Below are 19,786 nucleotides of genomic sequence, written 5' to 3' on the forward strand. Positions count from 1 at the left end.
TAGGCCAGCATCAGGACTGGGAACAACATACGTCCTGGGGAAGACCGGGGTGACCTCTTAAGGCGCAGTAAGTCGGTCGAAACATGTTGACACAAGCGGTATCAGGAGGGGTGTTTTGAGAACTTAAATCTTCTCTTTAAACACGACCCATCCTATTTTTCCTTTTAATCCTGGTTGTGAAACCCACTAATAAAGGTTTATTTGGTATCCCCAAACCAGTTTTAAAGCACTTTCCTATTAACTGCACTTTGTCGCACACCAGTTCTAGTCACAGGGTGACACTCACTGATCACTTTCTTTATATATATATATGTGGTTTGGTTTTGTATTGTGTCCTTTGGTCTTTTATGTTTACCCCCTCCCTTATGCTCCGTCCTGAGTGTGGCTACACCAGGGCGTTTTGTAAGCAGACCCGATGATGAAGCATGTCACACACTTCGGTGTGTGAGTGAGGGCGGTTTTCCCAAAACAGCTGTATTTTTTTCTGTTTTGTGGTGTTATACGTGTTTTTGAGTCTTTCCACCCATACTTGTGTGTATTACTCATACTACTCCCATGTCCACCGCTCATACTCGCGCATTGATTACTTATTTGTATCGCACACCCTTATTAGGGATACGTTGGCGGCATCCTTGTCCGACATCTCGATATCCAACCATGCCCACGTTGAGCTTGTCCTGCAGGATCTGGCCACTTGACCCACCCAATTGCCGCGGTAGCGCTTACCGCCACATATCCTGCGGGATCCGGCTAATGTTGAGACAATACGGACTGCCATTGACTCTTATTTTGCGAGCAATGTTCTACCCGAGACCCCATTCCCGGTGGTGTGGGATGCTTTTAAGGCGATAATCCGGGGTCATATCACATCTATAGCGATCGCGCGGGTGCTGGAAGCCTGCCGCCTAGACATAGCCTCTTCGAGGACATTAAAAAGGTGTCGAAGCAGGATCAGGAGCATCCATCACTCGCATACCGGTAGAAACTTGCAAACCTCCGGGGTCAGCTTTGTTCCCTGCAAACTAATAAAGCTGAACGGTCCCTGCTCGCTTTAAAGCAACAGTACTTTGAATAGGGGGATAAGTTGGGTAGGTTATTGGCAAAGCGCCTACGGGTACAAGCGGCAAAAACCCATATTGCGAACATCCAATTACCTGATAGAGGACGGGTCACTACGGAGCGAGCTAAGTGTGAGGCCTTTAGGGCCTACTACACCACGCTTTACAAGGTGGAAGTGCCTCCCAAGCTTCTATTGATGTGGTACTAAACCAGTTCCCCTGGAACCCGATACATCCACACTACGCTAAACAACTGAAGAGTCCTCTCATGGCGGAGGAACTAGCGGCAGCTCTGAAAGACCTCCCCCTTGGGAAGACGCCAGACCCGGATGGATGCTCATAGCACAACTCCAGCCGTACCTACTGCGCCTATATAATTCCTTCTCAGATATGGAGGGGCCGTCGCCCTCCATGGGTATGGCAGAAAGAGCCCTTTTCCCGAAACCGGGAAAGGATCCCACGCTGTGTGCATCTTACTGCCCCATAGCATTACTAAACACTGACCTTAAAATCGACACTAAAATGTTAGCTAAGCACCTGGACTCCCACATGCCTGGTTTTGTGGAGCCAGATCAAGTCGGCTTTATTCACAACAGACAGGAAGCAGAAAATGTGCGTAGGTTTGCACACTTGGTGTGGAAAGCCCACCACTGGAACATACTGGCCTGCCTTCTGTCGCTCGACGTGGAGAAGGCGTTTGATTGGGTGGACTGGGGTTTCCTTGGCGTGGTGTTGCATAAGATCGGCCTGGGGCACAACATGATTTCTATGATCATGGCTCCCTATCTCACCCCGGAGGTGAGGGTTCGAGTTAACGGGCAGCTTACAGATCCCTTTTTCAAACATAGGGTTACACAGCAGGGCTGCCCTCTGTCATCTTTGCTATTTGCCCTGGTAATAGAGCCCTTGGCAGAGATGATAAGGCAGAACGCAGACATCCATGGCCTCGCCTTAGGAGTTTGGCAAAACAAAGTAGCGCTATTTGCGAATGACCTAATTTTCACGCTATCGCGTCCTCATACATCTCTCCCGGCGCTTCATGCTCTATTGCAGACCTCTGAAGGGGTATCAGGCCTTAAAATTAATCATGACAAATCCTGGGCTTTGAATCTCACGATTCCAAAAGAGGAGATGACAGTCTTGAAAATGCTTGCTCTTGTGGACCACAGATCATATTAGATATCTAGGACTCCAACTGACCCCTTCCCTGGACACACGGTCTCAGGTAAATTGGCGAGAATGCAAAAAAGCCATCCTGGAAGATCTACAAAGATGGAAATCCCTCACTATCTCTTGGCTTGGTAGGCTTAACACCATCAAAATGTCGATACTCCCTAAAATCTTATATCTATTCCAATGTCTCCCCACCCCTATACCACAACAACAGATACAGGGCCTCCAAAAAGATATCACTAGCTTTATATGGGGTGGACGCCGACCGCGCTTTTCCCACAAGATCCTCATGCTGCCAAGAGATAGGCGGGGATTAGCGTGTCCTGACCTTTTGGAATACTACTGGGCCTCGCATCTTCGTATTGTGTTGGACTGGACAACCACTGAAAGCAAAAAGGCGTGGTTCCATTTGGATAGGATGGTCACAGGGATTTACTATCTGCAATCTTACGTGGCTTCACCGTGCGGCGCGATCCCGCAGTGCTTATATTGCAGTGCCTACTAAAACAGTACTAGATATATGGGACAAGGTAGCCGTACGTAAGGGGCTGACGACTTTCCCTCCCCTCACACTCCCGTAGCAGGCAACCCACTATTCCCCCCGGCCCTCCATTCGCAAGCATTCGCCAAGTGGCTATAGGGGGGTTGCAAAGTGATTGGGGACCTGTTCAAGGGGGGAACTTTAAAAATGTTTGCTCTGTGCAGAGAAGAATTTCATCTCTCATTAGAAGCGGGTCTACAGTATGCACAGTTGCAGCACTGGGTATCCTCACCAGAGATGCAGTAGGTGGCTACTCGGCCGTACACCCCCTTTGAGCGGCTGGTCCGCTCCTTTGCTGACTCGAAAGGCCTTGTATCCCGGACATACCAGATTCCACAACACCCATCGGTGCTGACTACGCACCTGTATCAACGCCAATGGCAGCTAACGTCTAGCACCGAAATCACGCCTGTGCAGTGGAACTGCCTTTGGCGGGACATCCCTAGGGTCTATCGTAGCATCCCACAGAGAGTAAACGCATACAAAATTATGACACAATGGTACTACACGCCTGCCCGGTTGTATAAAATGTTGCCTGCCACGTCTCCCTTGTGTTGGAGATGTTGGAATGCATCTGGCGACTTCATTCACATTTGGTGGGGGTGTTCGCTCCTGACCCTGCTCTGGAACGAAGTCCTTAGTCATATTACAGAGGTACTGGGCTTCCCTCTGCCTGAATCTGCAGTCACGATCCTCCTGGGCCTTAAACCTGACAACTTAAAAGCGCTTACCCGCAGCGACTGGACTATAGTACTTCACATGCTTGGGGCAGCTAAGAAACTCATAGCACTGTTTTGGAAAAAGATGAAGGCGCCCCCGATTGCTGCTTGGTTTGTGTGCCTGTGGCACGTAATAACTATGAAACTCTTCACGGCGCACTTGCAATCACAAGACACCCACCTCACCACTGTCTGGCGCCCTTTAGTTCAGTACCTCTGTAAAATAGAACATGCGCGATATTTGCCCACCAAGCTTAGAGCGCTGCGACTCTTTGAGGATGCCATGCTCCCGCCAGACCCCGATAGGCTTCTTGCATAATTAGACCGGTCTTATCTGCCTGCCCCCCTTTAATGATCATTCAGGCCTCCATGGCTATCCACACCGGGCACCCCCTCACGCCACTTCCCGTTCACCCACCTGCTCACCATTGTGGCTGTCTGCCTCTCCTTTATCTCCTTTCTTTTTCTCTTCGACTCTTTTCTGTCCATCTACCGCTATCTATAATTCTTTTAAATCTGATAAGTCTGTTTTGACCTTACACCAAGCCTCAGATTTACCGGAACCCCCCCCCTTTCCTTCCTACCCTCCCTCTTATCTCACAGACTAATATGGAACTTTTGCCTGTAAAAGTTAAGTCCGGGTCCCCGGAGGACCCTTTTAAACCTGAAATGTTTAATCTATTTCAAGATTCCATTTTGGAGGAGGGTCGGGATCTGATTAATAGATCCTTTTAGTCTTCCACCATCCCTAAATCGTGGAAACTCGCTAAGGTTGTTCCTTTACTAAAAAAGCCCACCTTGGATCCCTCCAGGCCTGAAAGCTTTAGACCCATCTCCTTGCTTCCCTATTTGGCCAAGGTGGCAGAGGCGCACATGAATGACATCTTGACCAATTACTTGGAGAGCAATGGGATCCTAGATGACTCACAAAATGGATTCCGGCCTAACCATAGCACGGTACCCGCCCTGCCGGCCGTCACTGAACAACTGAGGGCGACACAAGATCTGGGTGGCACGTCGGCTCTGGTCCTGCTGGATTTGAGTGCGGCGTTCGACACTGTCTCCCATGGGATTCTACTTAGAAGACTATGGGAGTTCGGAGTCCGAGATGGAGCCCTGGACTGGTTTGCGTCTTTTCTATCAGACCGTTCCTGCCAGGTCCATTCTCCACCGTTCTCATCCAGCAGGTTTCCACTGAGTTGCGGTGTTCCGCAGGGGTCGGCTCTCAGCCCCACGTTGTTCAACGTATACGTCCGCCCTCTGGCAGTGTTGGCCAGAGAACGTAAGATCAAATTACTTTCATACACGGACGATACACAGCTAATTTTTTCCTTCTCCAATGACATCGAAATGGACCAAGCCAAATTTCAAGATGACATTCTGGCCATCTCTAGTTGGATGACCGCGAATTGCCTGCAGTTAAATTCATCAAAAACTGAGGTTCTTCTAATTGGCAAGGAAACACACAAGTGGGATGACCACCGGTGGCCCCCCACATTAGGCCCTCCCCCAACCCTAAGAAGGAAGTAAAAAACCTGGGCGTGACTGTGGACGACTCACTCTCTCTAGAGTCCCATGCAAAAAGAGTGGCTGGCGTGTGCTATGGCCGCTTACGGTCGCTTAAACCTATCTTGGGCTTTTTTTAACCACCTGTACGACAGACAATTGTCCAAGCCCTTGTTCTATTGCATATAGATTACTGTAACGTATTAATGCTGGGCTCTAACCGGACAGCCATCAACAGACTCCAAAGGGCTCAAAATGCAGCTGCCCGCATTTTGTTCGCCCTGCCCAAACATTGTCATACGTCACATATTCTGCGGCGCTTACACTGGTTACCGGTGTCACAACGTATCAAATTTAAGGTCCTTTTTTCTGCTTCATAAAATTCTTCATTGCTCTGGTCCCCTAATCTTGCGAGGTTTGTGCTCCTCTTATGTTCCCACACGTGCTCTCCATTCAGCGGACCTTCACCTTGCCTGTACCATTAAAATCCGAAGGAGCAGAGCGGGTGGCCGTTCCTTCAGGTATTTGGCACCGAAATTGTGGAATTCGATCCCCCCGGAGGTACGTGCTACAAATAACTATTTGGCATTTAGAAAGCAAATTACAACCTGGCTGTTTCCTTCTATCTAGGGTTTCTAAGTAGCGCTACATGTCATCTCCTGAGGTTAGGTTGCTTTGTTTCAAACTGTCTGCAAGCGCTGGGACGCCCTGTTGCTGGGGTAGCCATGCTATATATATTTATATATATATATATATATATATATATAAGCATTTTAACATTAACATTAACATTAACATCCCCTTTATATGGGCCTCTAGCTCATGTTTATAAAGTTACTGGTTCTCAATGAGTCCTGAACTGTCCCATGGCACGCTACTATTGACATTAATATTAGCTCATGCGGCCGTCCCAACAACGGTTGTAGGCGACATGCTGTCTTATAATTAGCCTACTACTGCTCCTTTCTTCATTGGAAAGCACCTGAAACAACGCAGCCAGCCCTAAATGGGTTGTGGGCTTAACGCTGTTTATGTATGGACTCATACTATACTTTTGTTTAGAAAATGAAACAGATTTCAAAACAAAAGTAAAAAAATATATGTGTAAGTATATTATAAAATGATACATAAATATATTTAATATTTTTCTTTAACATATAGGGGCCGATTCCGTCCACATCGGAAGCTGCCGTTTCGGTTTCCTTTCTGACTGAGCCATTCCAATGGGCCCGGTCAGAGAGGAATCAGGCTCGGACTTCCGGATGGCTTCCAACGGGCTCGGAGAGCCCGTCCGCCGCCCAGAAATTCTTCAGTACTCCCACGGCTGCCTTTTTACGGCAGAGGGAGTATGATGGCAGTTTTCCACTACCTTTTTGTGCCTGTCTTTCCGGCACAAAAAGGCTGTCGGAAACTGTCTTTGGGGGCTCCCAGTAGGGCCCCCACGGGTGCGAGGCCACCTGGGGGCACCTATGGTGCCCCTCTGTTGATCCCTGCACCTGGTGGCAGGCACCTTGCCGGCCACAGGGTGCAGGGATGACTGAACCCCTCCATTTCACAATGCGGGCATGCATTCTGCTCGGAATGCATGCTCCCATTGTGCAACATACGAGTGCAATCGAACAGGGTTCGGTCGCATCATACTTGCAGGGCCATAACCGACGGCAGTAGGTTGGTCGGTTATGTTTCCTGACCGATGTTGGACGGACTCAGGTCCGTCCGACATCGGAATCGGCCCCATAATGTTAAATACATATCACAATTTAGATTTTACTTATGAACAAAAACATTCATTATTACATACATTTAGTTTATTTACTTCCTACCCTACAACAGAACACAACTCACAACCCACATATAAAATTTAAAAAAATCTTTTGCTGAATTAACAGAATATATTATACATTCAAAAAATATTATTAAATAAAACACGTAAAAAATGTATTAACTTCTCACCCTATATGCCTATAATTTCCACAACCCAAAACTAACATTAAACTAAAAAAAAATAATTACACAGTAAAAGAACACTATTAAATAACCAATGGTATTTACCAGCTAATTATAAAGCAAGTAAAATTAATTTACTCCCCACCATTTCCCCATTAAACACAAAACTGACACACAAAAAAAGTTATTAAACAATTACCCTGATTAATTCTCAATTAGCTAATGAATATTAATTATCAACTAATCAGTAATTATTTAAAAATAAATTACTTGTCAACCTTTACCCCTAAAAACCCCAAAACCCACAACTAAAATTAACTACACAATTTCCATATTTAAATGTCAATTAATTCATTAAAATTAACAACTAATTAGTAATTAATTAAAAATAAATAACTTCTCACCTTATTTCCCTATAAACCCCACAACCCCACATAAAATGTACCCCAAAAAAATCAAAAAAACATTTAACATGATAAAATCTCAATTAAATAAATATTATTATTAACCTTATTATAATTACATTTCTTCCCACCTCATTTGGCCATAAACCCACAACCGGCTACGGAACTAAAAATCAGAATATTTAATTAAAATAAAATTAATAACTACAAAAAATTTAACACATAAACAAAACTCATATGAAACAAGTACATCACATACATTTAAAATATATACTAACATACATAACACTAATTAAAAAATCTAATTTTAAACAAGTATAATTTTGCAAACGATATTTCTTACCTTAAATTTGATAGGTTTGACTGCAATATTCTTACTGTCGATAATTTGGGGTCATTAAATTTGAAAATCAATATTAGTGTCAGTCGACATTTCCAACTCGATATTTTGACTGAATACCCATGCAAGCTACCTGCACGCAAAAGTGCATTTGTTTTGTTTATCACTTTCAATTTCCCCACAGTGCAAATATTGTTCTGGGCAGTAAACGACTTTCCTCTTCACCAGAACTCATTTTGGGCTGTTCTCTCCCTACCTCCTTCTAAAACCAAACCTTCATAAGAGTGAATTTTGCAGAGAGTTCCTGCAGAAATATTATAAACACTCAAAAACTTTCAATATTGTGGGTGTTCACCCAATTCTCTAGATGTCCCCACACTTGAGCACCAACAGCACACCACTATGAGCAGATTTATTTATAGGTAAGATGTTACAGAACTTTAAGCGTCAGCAGATCCATTTATGAAGACAAACTCCCACCATTCATTATTCTTTGAACCAGAAATAGAATTTTTCACTTGTAAATACTACATACATCTACTTTTACAATTTATTTAAATTTAAGTCAACACATTACTTTCACAAACAGGACCAGATTCTTCAGTCTGGAGAAGATCCAAACAGAGATTGAGGTACATGTAAACCAGGATACAAGAAAAGAAAGAATGCTGCAAACACTTTGGTCTTTTAGATAGTACTGAAAGAGATTGCATAGGAATCTGTCTAAAGTTATTGCTAATCGCAATACTTTCACAACAAAAAAGTTGATTATTTTATGGGAAACAATATATAAAGCTTTCAGTGGCAGTGGTTCTGCTAGCCCTGTGGAATCCTTATGGAGTTATTTTAACCAGTAATTTGATATACATAGAACGTCATTATGATGTTGGTCACAAAGCATTCCGACCTACTCAGGTTCGGAATGGTTTGTGACCGACTCTGGTACGGGGAGTCCGACCAACCAATTACGATGTTTCTGAACTCCGTTCGGTCGGACTCCCATTGACTTCAATGGGAGCCTGTGTTCCGACCGACAACATAGGCTCTCATTGAAAAAGGAGGTAGGCACGGAAAACTTTGCACCCTCTGGCAGGCAAACCATGGAAAGGGGATCCCTTGGGTAGCCCCATGGGCCCCAACCAGAGGCCTCCGGGTGAAGGGGGCCTGCTATGGGCCCCCAAATTCAGATTCAGACAGCCAATCCATGTCGGACAGGCCAATTCGGAAAGGCTGCCCAAATCTGACATCATAATCATTTGGCCGGAAACACAGTCCGTAGAGACGTAGGAATCAGCTCCGACCAACTCAGCATCTCCTAATGCTATTAGGACGCGAGTCAAACAGTCTGACCATCGTAATTGGTCGGTCGGAAATGTTTCCGAGTTGGTCAGAAACAAGGCTTCCGACAAGGATTTGGATGAATCGAAATCCGTGCGGAGCCTTTCCGACTGACATCGTAGTTGGCCCCATAGTATTTTAAGGATTTGAAAGCTGGCATCCTATTTAATTAACTTAGTTTATGGTTTTCTCCAGTCTTTTCCACCATGATTCTTTGATGTGGATAAGATTGATGATTCTTCCTTATCCATTGTAGCTGTAAGTATATTTCCTGGTTTTTAACTTGGGATGACAAAGCTTGTTAGTCAAGCCTTAGAACCAGCTTCTTGAAAGTATCAGCAGTGCATACCCTTTTTCCAATGAATGAGCCACATAAATTACAGGGCTTGGAAGACAACTGACTTCTTGTGCATCTGAATACTCAAGTGTCCCTAAACATTGAGGGGAAAGTAAAATGTAAAATGCTGAAGTGCCCAAAAGGCAATAAACATAAAAAAGGATGTGCTCATCTATTCCACAGTATACAATAACAAATGATATTATTCTCAGGGTTGTGAAAGAGCGATAAACATGAGGATAGTTAATGCGGTGCGGGATCTGTTTAGAGGAATGTTTCTTGAATTTTGTGGGAATTTCATCATTCATAATTTGTAAACTTTTAGGCAATAGTGGTTTGGCAGAAATACCTCCTGTGTAAACCATTATTAATGTATTCTTAATTTGGAACAAATATTAATATTTGTTCCAACATATTTAATGATTACAAATGTATTACATAGATAACATAGTTGTGAGTTCAACAAATACATGAAGAATTTTGTGGCAAGGGGCACACATCTTTACAGGGTCAAAATACTAAATCTAAGAGTATACCCAATGTCATAATCCGTTACACATTGTAAAAATGATTGCAGAAATGATATTCATTGTTAGGAAGTGATAGATTTTCGGGTTTTTTGCAGGCGTTCACGTGCTATTTTAAATTTATATACACCCTTTTAAGGACTGGGATATATTCATCACCAGTAATCTGGCTAGCAAGGTGCATTTTCTGTACTGTTTCTAATTTCTTAAATAAGCAGAAAGTTTATCAATAGGAGATCTAGTGCAGTTACAATTCCTATCTGAAGAAGAAAGTGGAAGTACACTGCACATACAAGAAGAGAAAACAATACAATCCTGATCCATTAATTAACCAAAGGGAAAAGGAACACACAACATTTAGAAAAGAAGACAGAAGAAACTAGAGTAGATAGGAATTATTTTTCATGCCAAAGTGAGCATTGCATTCCTCGTCGTTAGTTTGGACTAGATTTATAAGATAAATTATATTCCTCATTGAGTTCAAATTGACATCAGCAACCAAAGTTGCTTTGTTGCATTGCACAATGAGGAGAAAGCAGCACAGAGTCATATTTATTAAAACTGTACCTACTGCCTCTGTCATCCCCTGCACTGCTACACTATAAAGGCTGCCTTGCTCCATGCCTGCCTTGCTCCATGCACTATGGAACAGAGATATATACCCCTCACCCTGCCCTTCCCTGCCCCACGTCAGCACCGAGCAGCGCTCTCACCACGGGATGCTACTGGATATGTATGTGCTGTCTAGCCAGTGGCGGCTCTTCCGCTAAGGCGACAACAAGCTTTAGTAAACATACCAAATTAACTTTCAGTTTCTAATTATATTATGTTGTAGGATTTATATGTTAAACGTGCTTCTCAAGTGCAGCTCTTGGATGCGAATGTTTAATTTCGAATTAACTGAAAAAGGAAATACAAATAAAGTCGAGACTTGATTTAATTCAGATATTAAATAAACTGTCTAGTTGAAAATATGGATTACTTTACAAATACAAAGGTAAAAAATAAATCGCCCTGAACATGTGACTTTGTCTTTGTCCGTCGCAACCAGATATCCACAGTTAGCGCTTTGTACTTTTTGGCACTATTTTCACTAAAATATTAAAACATACGTAACTCTGGTTCTGCTGACTGGATGTTGTCATTTGGTCTTGTTTTATTTATTAAAATAAGTTCTACTGTCTAACCTCATGTGGGATCCTTTTTTGTGTGGTGGTTTCCCTTTATTACTGTTTGAAGTGCTGCACAAATACTTAAAACATTGCCTCTAAGTTTAGCCTGACTGCTCTGAGAGAAGCTACCAGAGGGTTCAGCACAGTTTAAATTAGGTTTGGCTTGTGCCTCACCCTGACAAGAATTGTGATTGCTGCTTGACCAGGGCTCACACCCAAGACAGCCAACAAGCCATTATGCATTGTCTGTTATCAATCTCAATGATTAGCTTAGTTATAACCAAAATCATTCTGAGGATAATTTGATGAATTTAGTAATAGACTAAAAACAATTCTTAAAATAAATGAATACAAAGGTTTGAAGCCTTTCCTCTACAATTTTTGCAATAAATTGTGGTAAATCAAGAACTTTCTATAAATGTGAATAATCCTCTATTACATGGTAAGCAAAAAGTTTTAAAAGTGTATGGTAGATGTTTTAGAACAAGAATTGAGCAACTGGAAAGATATTTCGAAGAACATCTATCAAGTGTAACAATGCATCATGACAAGGCATGATTCTACATGAATATACTGAGCAGATTTACTTTTGATAAATTGAATGAATGAAATTACAAATAATTGGAAGGGAGTTTTAACTTTAACTAGAATTACAATATAATTAGAAAGATTTCTATGAATTTATGAATAGAAACAATCTAGCATACATGAGGTTTTTATACTTTTGAGACATGTCAGAAATTTCTTTTGGAACACACATTTGTTTAAAAAGGTAGCAGAAAGTAGTTGAAGCGAACTTACGTTTCTTAACTGAATAGGAATAAAAGATGTTGACCAGATTCTAAGGAATGTCAATGTTAAAAGTGGTTAAGACAGAAGGTAATTTGGAAAATACATAAGAATTGTGACAAGTATTGCCATTTGCGTAGTGTATTTACCAATTTACAGTCCAGATGCCAAGTTAAGTATATCCTGAAATATGTGTTGGCTGTCCTCCATATTGAACTCAAACAAGAGAATCATGGAACTGAATTCATAAAATCAATAACTTGTCATTATAACACTATGGTTGCATTACTAACTTGGCTAATAAGTTATATTGATAACAACCATTGTGGAGAGTTACTATGGGAATACACAAACATCGCATGTTTCAATGGCATCAATATATCATCTCCTGTGTAGAGCTTTTTTAACTCCCTCACCCCAAATGATGGAGGCTCCCACAAATCATATACTATCATATCCAGAGTCATGTAATTGACCATTTGCATCAATGTTGACCATCTCCTCCATTCTTGGAGAAGTGTGGCTCAGGCAGCAGACCTGGAAGCTGAGATCGGTCCTGGACCAGGGTTCAATTCCCCGCCTCGGCGGGGTCTTGGGCTAAAAAATTCCACGGACTCGATAATTCTCGCCCCGGTGCCTCCTCGACTCACGGGTTCACACTCTGCGACTCTGGGCAATAGCTTGCTTAATCTCCACAACGGCCCCTCGTGGCGGGATGCCTGACTTTCACCTTGTGGATACCCTGCTATCTCACAGGGGAATACCAGGAAGGGTTCCCTAAGCAAGCGCCGGGAAACCCACTGCGGGTAGCTGTGCGCTATATAAGCTCAACTACATTTACATTTACATTTACCCACCATTCCCCAGTTGACATTGTTAAGGCATTTCTTTCCTTTCCTCTCAGTCTGGATACAATACACGAGACCACATTCAGGCATGGTCAGATGTCCCCATCATCCCATCACGAACATAGAACGGCACAGCAATAGCGCACAAGAGCATGGTAGAGCAAGCATCAACAAGCTGATGTTTCTGTGTAGCCTGAAAGGTCCTGAAGGTGTGCTATCTGACTCCTGGAGAATCTGTATTAACCACTACATTTTCATCTATGCACAGTATGACTGTCTGAATCACAACTTATTCCCACTGAGAGTGATGAAAAAAATCATTTGCTATATATTCTCAGGAACATACAAACACTCACCTGATAAAATGGGGACCCGGTCATTAACATATCAGTAGCTGCCCCTTGTTTTTCATTGTGCTAATTACATGATTAGGCACTCATTTAGACTTGAGCAGATCCATCATTTGTAGCCGTGTCTAAACTTTACTACCATCCTGCCAGCTGTCTGCTATGACCTCCAGCAGTGTTTTACTCAATTAAAGGAGAGGGCACATAGTGGTAATAAAATGGCATGACAGTGTCAGATATTAGCATTGCAGGTCATGCACAAGCATGATGGTATCTCTGTTCTGCTTTACAGAATCAGTAGCTGGTGGCCTAAACATTAGGGTTGTCTGCATCACAAATTCTTGTGGAATACCCTGGTTTCTTCACCATACTAGCATTCAACGTGAGCTGATAGGATTCTGGTGGTGAAAGGCTACTTCCTACCCTACCAAAGTCTTAATTGTAAATTTAGTGAGTGAGAAGGTTGATTATTAGTCGGAAGAGTGGTACTCAACCCCAAGTAATAATGTCAATGTTTCTAGTTAGGTCCAATAAAGGTTTCACTAATTTAAACCAGAGCTCAACCCCTGTTAGCTTTGACACATAGAAGACTGGTTTATCATAAGAAAATGTGCAAAGTATTTAGAAGTTCCAAACAGTTAAAAAGTTGAAAACACAACACAATAAAAGTCCCACTCCAATTTATAACAAATAAAGAATAATTTAGTGACCAAAATAACAACAAAATGACAAAAATCCAATAAGGGGAACTGGAGACATGACTGTTTACAATTTTAAATAAAAATAGCCTCAAAAAGTATGTAGGGCCTACTGTGGACATCTGGCTACCCTTGACCTTGAGCTAGGCATGATTTAAGGCCAACCATAGTGGCGTGTGGGCTTGATACAGAAACAATGTTCAACCTGGTCAGATCTTTTACCTTGTAACTTATTCTCTGGAATGGAAGATAAAAATCCTCAGCGGGGCAATGCAGCAGCTTCCACAGGCCAGATAGCCACAGGAAAGGTTCCTGTAAAGCCACAGATTTTGGCAGGAAAGCTCTCAGTGGGTGAAATCCAAAATTCAGGCCCACAAAAGGTCCTTCACCTACTTTTGGTGCCTTCGCCTGATGAAGATTTCTACATTTTGGCTTAGTCCCTTTTTAAGAGTTCACATTCCTCCAGAGGGGCAAGTCCACAAACAGTTACCGAATAGGTCTCTACGAGGACTGATACCCTCTCTGCGACATCACACTGAAATGGATTTGCTGCTAAAAAAAGGCTCAGAGCAAGAGCCCTCAGAATTTTTGGCCGAGCAGCAATTAACTTTTTTTGGATTAACTTGGCAGAGGTGTCCCTGCTCTCTAGAGAACTTTGAAGCCAAAGAACTTCTAAGACCCAGGTTTTTCAGCACAGCTATGGCTCCCAGGACCTCAGGAACAGTACTTTTGGGGGAGGGTCAAGACTCACTCTAGCAGAAGCCACCATTACCATCCAGGGCAGGAACGTCACTGGATTCTTCAGGAGAAAGGGTTTCTCACAGCTTTTTGGAGCCATGTACTTAAATGAGGGTTAGCCAACTGACTCTTGGAGTGTGCTTCTTTCTCCTGGGTACAAGCAGGAGCAGGCCTAGCCCTTCAGCTCTCCTCACAGGTCTCAACAGCAGGTCAAGTCCTTTTTCTGTCTTCTACAAATTCAGTAGTCTTCGGTAGACTTCTGAAGAAGGTACCTAGGGGTGCCACTTGTATGCCTGCCATTAGCCTATGGTTGGGAGAGACTACTAGCCCCTTCCTGACCAATAGGGAAAAGGTGTCCATGGATAACCCTACCCACTTTTGTAGCTCTTCTTCCACTGGGATTGGTGCCTGCCAGAGTGGGGGGAACAGAAAGGTCCTGCCCAGGTGCAAGCTAAAATTAGCAAGTAACTGGACAGACCAATTTGAAGCTAATCATGTTCCTAGTGTAAGAAATTGAGTATTGTTGAGGGAGGGCTGAGAGCCCCCTATAAATAATAATCATAGTCCTGGTCAAAGTTAACCAGTAGAGTCACTTGTGTTTTAACCTCTGGTAGCTTGGCACAAAGCAGTCAGGCTTAACTTAGAGGAAAAATCCAAAACTAATTTAGAAAAATATAGACTACTTGAATAAACAAAATTATACCAAAATTGTAATGTAATGTAATGTAATGTAAATATGTACTTGTAAAGCGCAACTATCACTCCAGGGAGCATCTTGGCGCTGTAGCCCGTAGCCTAGATGGAGTGGCCGGAAGAATCAACTCACGCATCAGCCTCATCAACACTAATCTCCCTAAATCTAGAGTCATACATACTGTGTCTGAAAGGTTGAAGATCCAAGTTTTCAGAGCCTTTCGGAAATTGTTTTCAGCGGAAATAAGGCACAGGTTGGGTGGAAGTTTGTTCCAGGCTTTAGCGTCCAGTGTTGCTAGGGATTTTCCTCCCTTTGTGGTCAGCCTGAATTTGGGGGTCAGCAACAGATTCATGTTGGCTGAAAATTAATAAAGTTTGAAATAAAAATAGTGCCAAAAAACACAAAGCACTAATTGCGGCTAACTGTTTGCACTAGACCAGGTCAAAAGAAAAAGTTAAGGCAGACTGAAATAGAGCAAGGGTCGGATATAGGGACCTGGTTCAACTTGGTGAAAACTTTACTGTCTAACTTAGAAAGTCTAATAGAGAAAGCGTGGTTCTCAATATGTTATCAGCGGGGCAAGCTGGATCCAAAGCAAAACTCTATGATGATGTTTTATTGAATGACGGGGTCCCCATGCGGTCGTCGATGAAGGCGGGAAAGCTCCGAGAGGGTGAAATCTGAACTCTGGGCATGGAAAGGCATCACTGTCGATCATATGCTGCTTGGCATCGGTCCATATGAAGCCCTCTAAGTTCTAACTTATAAACTTCTCTGGAAGTCAGAACTCATTCACTTGGACAAACTAGCAAGCTGAGGCTTACCAGCAATTCAACGTCGATGGCTGTGGCTTCAACAACGATTACGGTCTTCAATGATTCTCCATGCAGAAAGTTGACAAATCATTTCTAAGTCACACTTCTTGAAATTTAGGGACAAGAGGAGTACATTCTATTAAACATTCAAGGGTCATAGACCTGAGCACACCACTTGAGGATTAGGACTCCTTCCAACAGAGGCAAGCAGCTCGGTCCAGGGCAGGTCGAGTGTTGAATCTGACCAACTGGCCAGTTGCAGGAGAGAGAGGCCTCTGGAAGCTTGTTATGTCCATGTGGCTCATACAGGAGGTTAACCAACTGACCCTCGGTGTCACTTCTTGGGATCCTGGGTTCAAGACAAGCAGCCAGTCTTCCTTCAGGTCTAAAACGGCAGAACAGTCCTTTTTCTGATTTTCAAGGGCCAGGACTGTTCACCAGAGAGGGGTCTACTTTTATGCCCAGCCTGTGGGGAGGAGGGCACATCTTTGTCTACCACCTAAACCAGTTCAGGTCAGTTCCTCTACTCCCACTGTGTTTGGTGCCTGTAATGACCTACTTCTCTGTATGTTTTGGTGCTTCTGTCAGTCACCAGGCCATTACTTACCACATCCTTTCTCAGGCTCCAGAAAGACACCACATTTCACAATACTTACCCAAGAAAGGCATAAACACTGACAACATATAAGACCATTGCGGAGGAGCTCACAAATAACAAGTCACAACACCTCCCCATCCGAGAGGGTACATAACGCATGCTCCTCTTGACAATGTATTGGATAGAATTTAGACAGCCCTGATGGGAGGCTCTTTCCCTTCCGTATCAACAATTACCCATTAGAGGGGAATCGCCCTTCCCTCTGTAAGTACTTGGTAAAAAAGGGTCCCAACCTTCCCTCACAAGGAATACAAACAAATGATATGTTCTAGGGTTTCTTTATTACATGATAATAGGATGACAAAAGAAAGAAATAACTAAACATCACAATAAACATTAGCAGCAATCATCAACACATACATATACATAGAGCCTGAAAATAAAAGCATAGTTAGATACAATAAGTACACCTGGAACACCTCACCATATTCTTAGGCGTTTTGTCATCTGAAGAAGGGTCCGTCTCTCTTTCCCTCTCTGGTTGGGTCAGGACTCTCTGTTGCACAAACACGACTGCACGTCTGCACCGTGATGTATCACCAGACCGCCAAAACACCAGACCAGCATCTCACCATCTCACCATCTCAGAATCTCTCCCTCTCTTGGACCCCCTCTCTCTAATATAGAATGCAGCTCTCCATCGAAGTTTCTAGCTAACTCCGCCTACAGTTCTCATGGGATTCCTGTACCACCTCGTACGAAGAGCACAACAAGCAGCTGGCCAAGCATTTTTCTCTAACTCGGCACGAAGAGAGCACATTCCACTCGATAAGAACTGGTCCTGTCTGGTTCACTACTGGTGGACAACACATGTAATCTAAAATATAACCTCTCACCTACAGAGGCTCAGAAGATTGCTGCAGTTTAGAATATGGAGTTGCACAAGCATAGGCCTCTACTACTTGGAAAGCAGAATGATATTAGACCACGTCAAAGCCAATAGGCTAACGTCATAATTCACCTAACTCAAATAACACTATGCACTTAATCCCTCAGTATCCACTATGGAGCACATGTGTGCACCATCATCAACAACTCTGCACCTCGACATCCCATACCTTCTATTCTTTAGCAAGATTATTCTAATGCAAGACCATCCTACATTAAGGCTAAAGTAACATAGCACACTAAAGTCAGTTCACAATGGTGGTGATCGAGGGTCATCACAGATCATCATACCACTAAAGTGGCTCATTCACTACAGTGCCAGAGGGACTAGGACAACAAACGGTAGGCAAGCCCTGGTGTCTTCTGCAACTGGCAGTGACACCTTGGCATTGAATGTAGCTCGGGAATGGGCTGGACAAGAGTTCCCCTTGCCATCCTCCACACACCAAGGCCCACCACCGTCTGGGAGCAGTACACCTCTCACCACAAAGGAGTGATCCAAGTTGAGACAGCAGCTTTACACTGGCAGGAAATATTTTTGGTTTTAAGCAGGCAAATGACAACATTTAAAAGTGTAATTTCCAAAATGGCAATATAATTTTTGAATGGATCATTAAGTAGGACTTTAAATTACAACAAAAAATAATCCTTGAACCATTTTTCTAGCTACTCTCAAACTGAATTTAGTACTTAATAAAGCTATTATTATAAACTAGTGTTAACATATGGTAGCACAGCCTTGTCACAGTAAAAACAACTTTGGAGGTTTTTCATTGCCAAGACATGTGAAACATTAATTATGCATGTCCCACTTTTTCAAATACCATGCACTCTGCCCACTGGGCATTTAAGCGCATCCTTAGGGAGACTTTTAAATCTTGAATAGATTTAGGCATGGCAAAAGACTTTTTTTGCCATTGTGAAATGGAAGCTTAAAACTGCACACCAAGGCTGCAGTGACAGGCCTGATACATGTTTCATAGTATACAATAAGTGCTGCTGCCCACTTGCAGCTTTAAATTTGCAGGGCGTTAGTACAAGTGGTACAATATGCTCCGGACTTACTAGCAAATTAAATGTGCCAATTAGGGGTATGCCAATTCTAACATGTTTAGAGAAGAGAGCACAAGCACTTTACCACTGGTTGGCAGGAAGAAGGTGTGAAGTGCCTTATGGCCAGCAAAAACTGTTTCTGTGAAAGAAGGCAATGGCTGGGAAAATACAGCACAACAGATAGTCATTTCCAACACCTGGGTAAAGTCTAGATAGTCACTCTGCTAAAGGAACAGAAACACCTCTCCACATCCAATGCATGTGTCCTGCACATTTCTTTCAGAGATCTATTCAACTGCCAGATGACCATTGGAGCTCATACAAATGGGCCTCCAGAGGTATAAAGCAAGGAAAAGTGACTTTGTACAGGCACCTATTCTTTAATAGGTATTAACAGTTTGATTTTACTAGTACATTTGATTTCTAATAACTAGTAAAAGGAGTCTTTCAATAATATTTTTAGCTGTTTCCTAACCTAAGATAGCACTATTATATGCAGTAATGTAACCCAGTGTTTACCGTTATGGAACACCCAGCCTTACTACAGTGAAAACTGTTTTGGGGGGCTTTTTCTTTGTAAGAACATGTTTAACACTAACCTTTTACGCATTGTACCTTTAAATACTTTAAATACTGTGCACTGTGTATTATGGGCAGTAACATCTATGCAGGAGTGACCTATTAATATATAAAAGGACTTATTAATATATAAAAGGAAGGTGGAGTCATGTTTGCATTGGCACTGTAGTGGGTGGCACAATGGAAGCTGCAGTCCACTGGTGACATTTAACTTAAAGTCTCTAGGCATGCTTCGTGCTTTATAGTAGGGACTTATAGGTAAGCTATATATGCCAATTAGGAATATAACCAATTTGTCCATGTTTTAGGGGTAAGAGCACATTCACTGGGGCTTGATCAGTAGAGTCTTAGTAAAGAGAGTCAAAACATCCGCAGCATCCATCCCCAAAAAAAGGGACACCATGTAAAAGGAGGCATTTTCCTACACAGTATTACTTAGACGATATTCAAACAAGTCTTACACAAAGTGGTTCTTATAGTTTGCGGCCCAATAATTAAGGTCCAGTTAAGCATTACATTTAATAGAAAACATTTGCCATATATTGGAGAAATGATCTAAACTGGGAAGTGTATCCATCAGCTGAATTTCCTCTACCATACAGTTCCTCTGGTTGATG

Source organism: Lissotriton helveticus, chromosome 2_2 (assembly GCF_964261635.1).
Source record: "Lissotriton helveticus chromosome 2_2, aLisHel1.1, whole genome shotgun sequence".
NCBI classification, from domain to species: domain Eukaryota; kingdom Metazoa; phylum Chordata; class Amphibia; order Caudata; family Salamandridae; genus Lissotriton; species Lissotriton helveticus.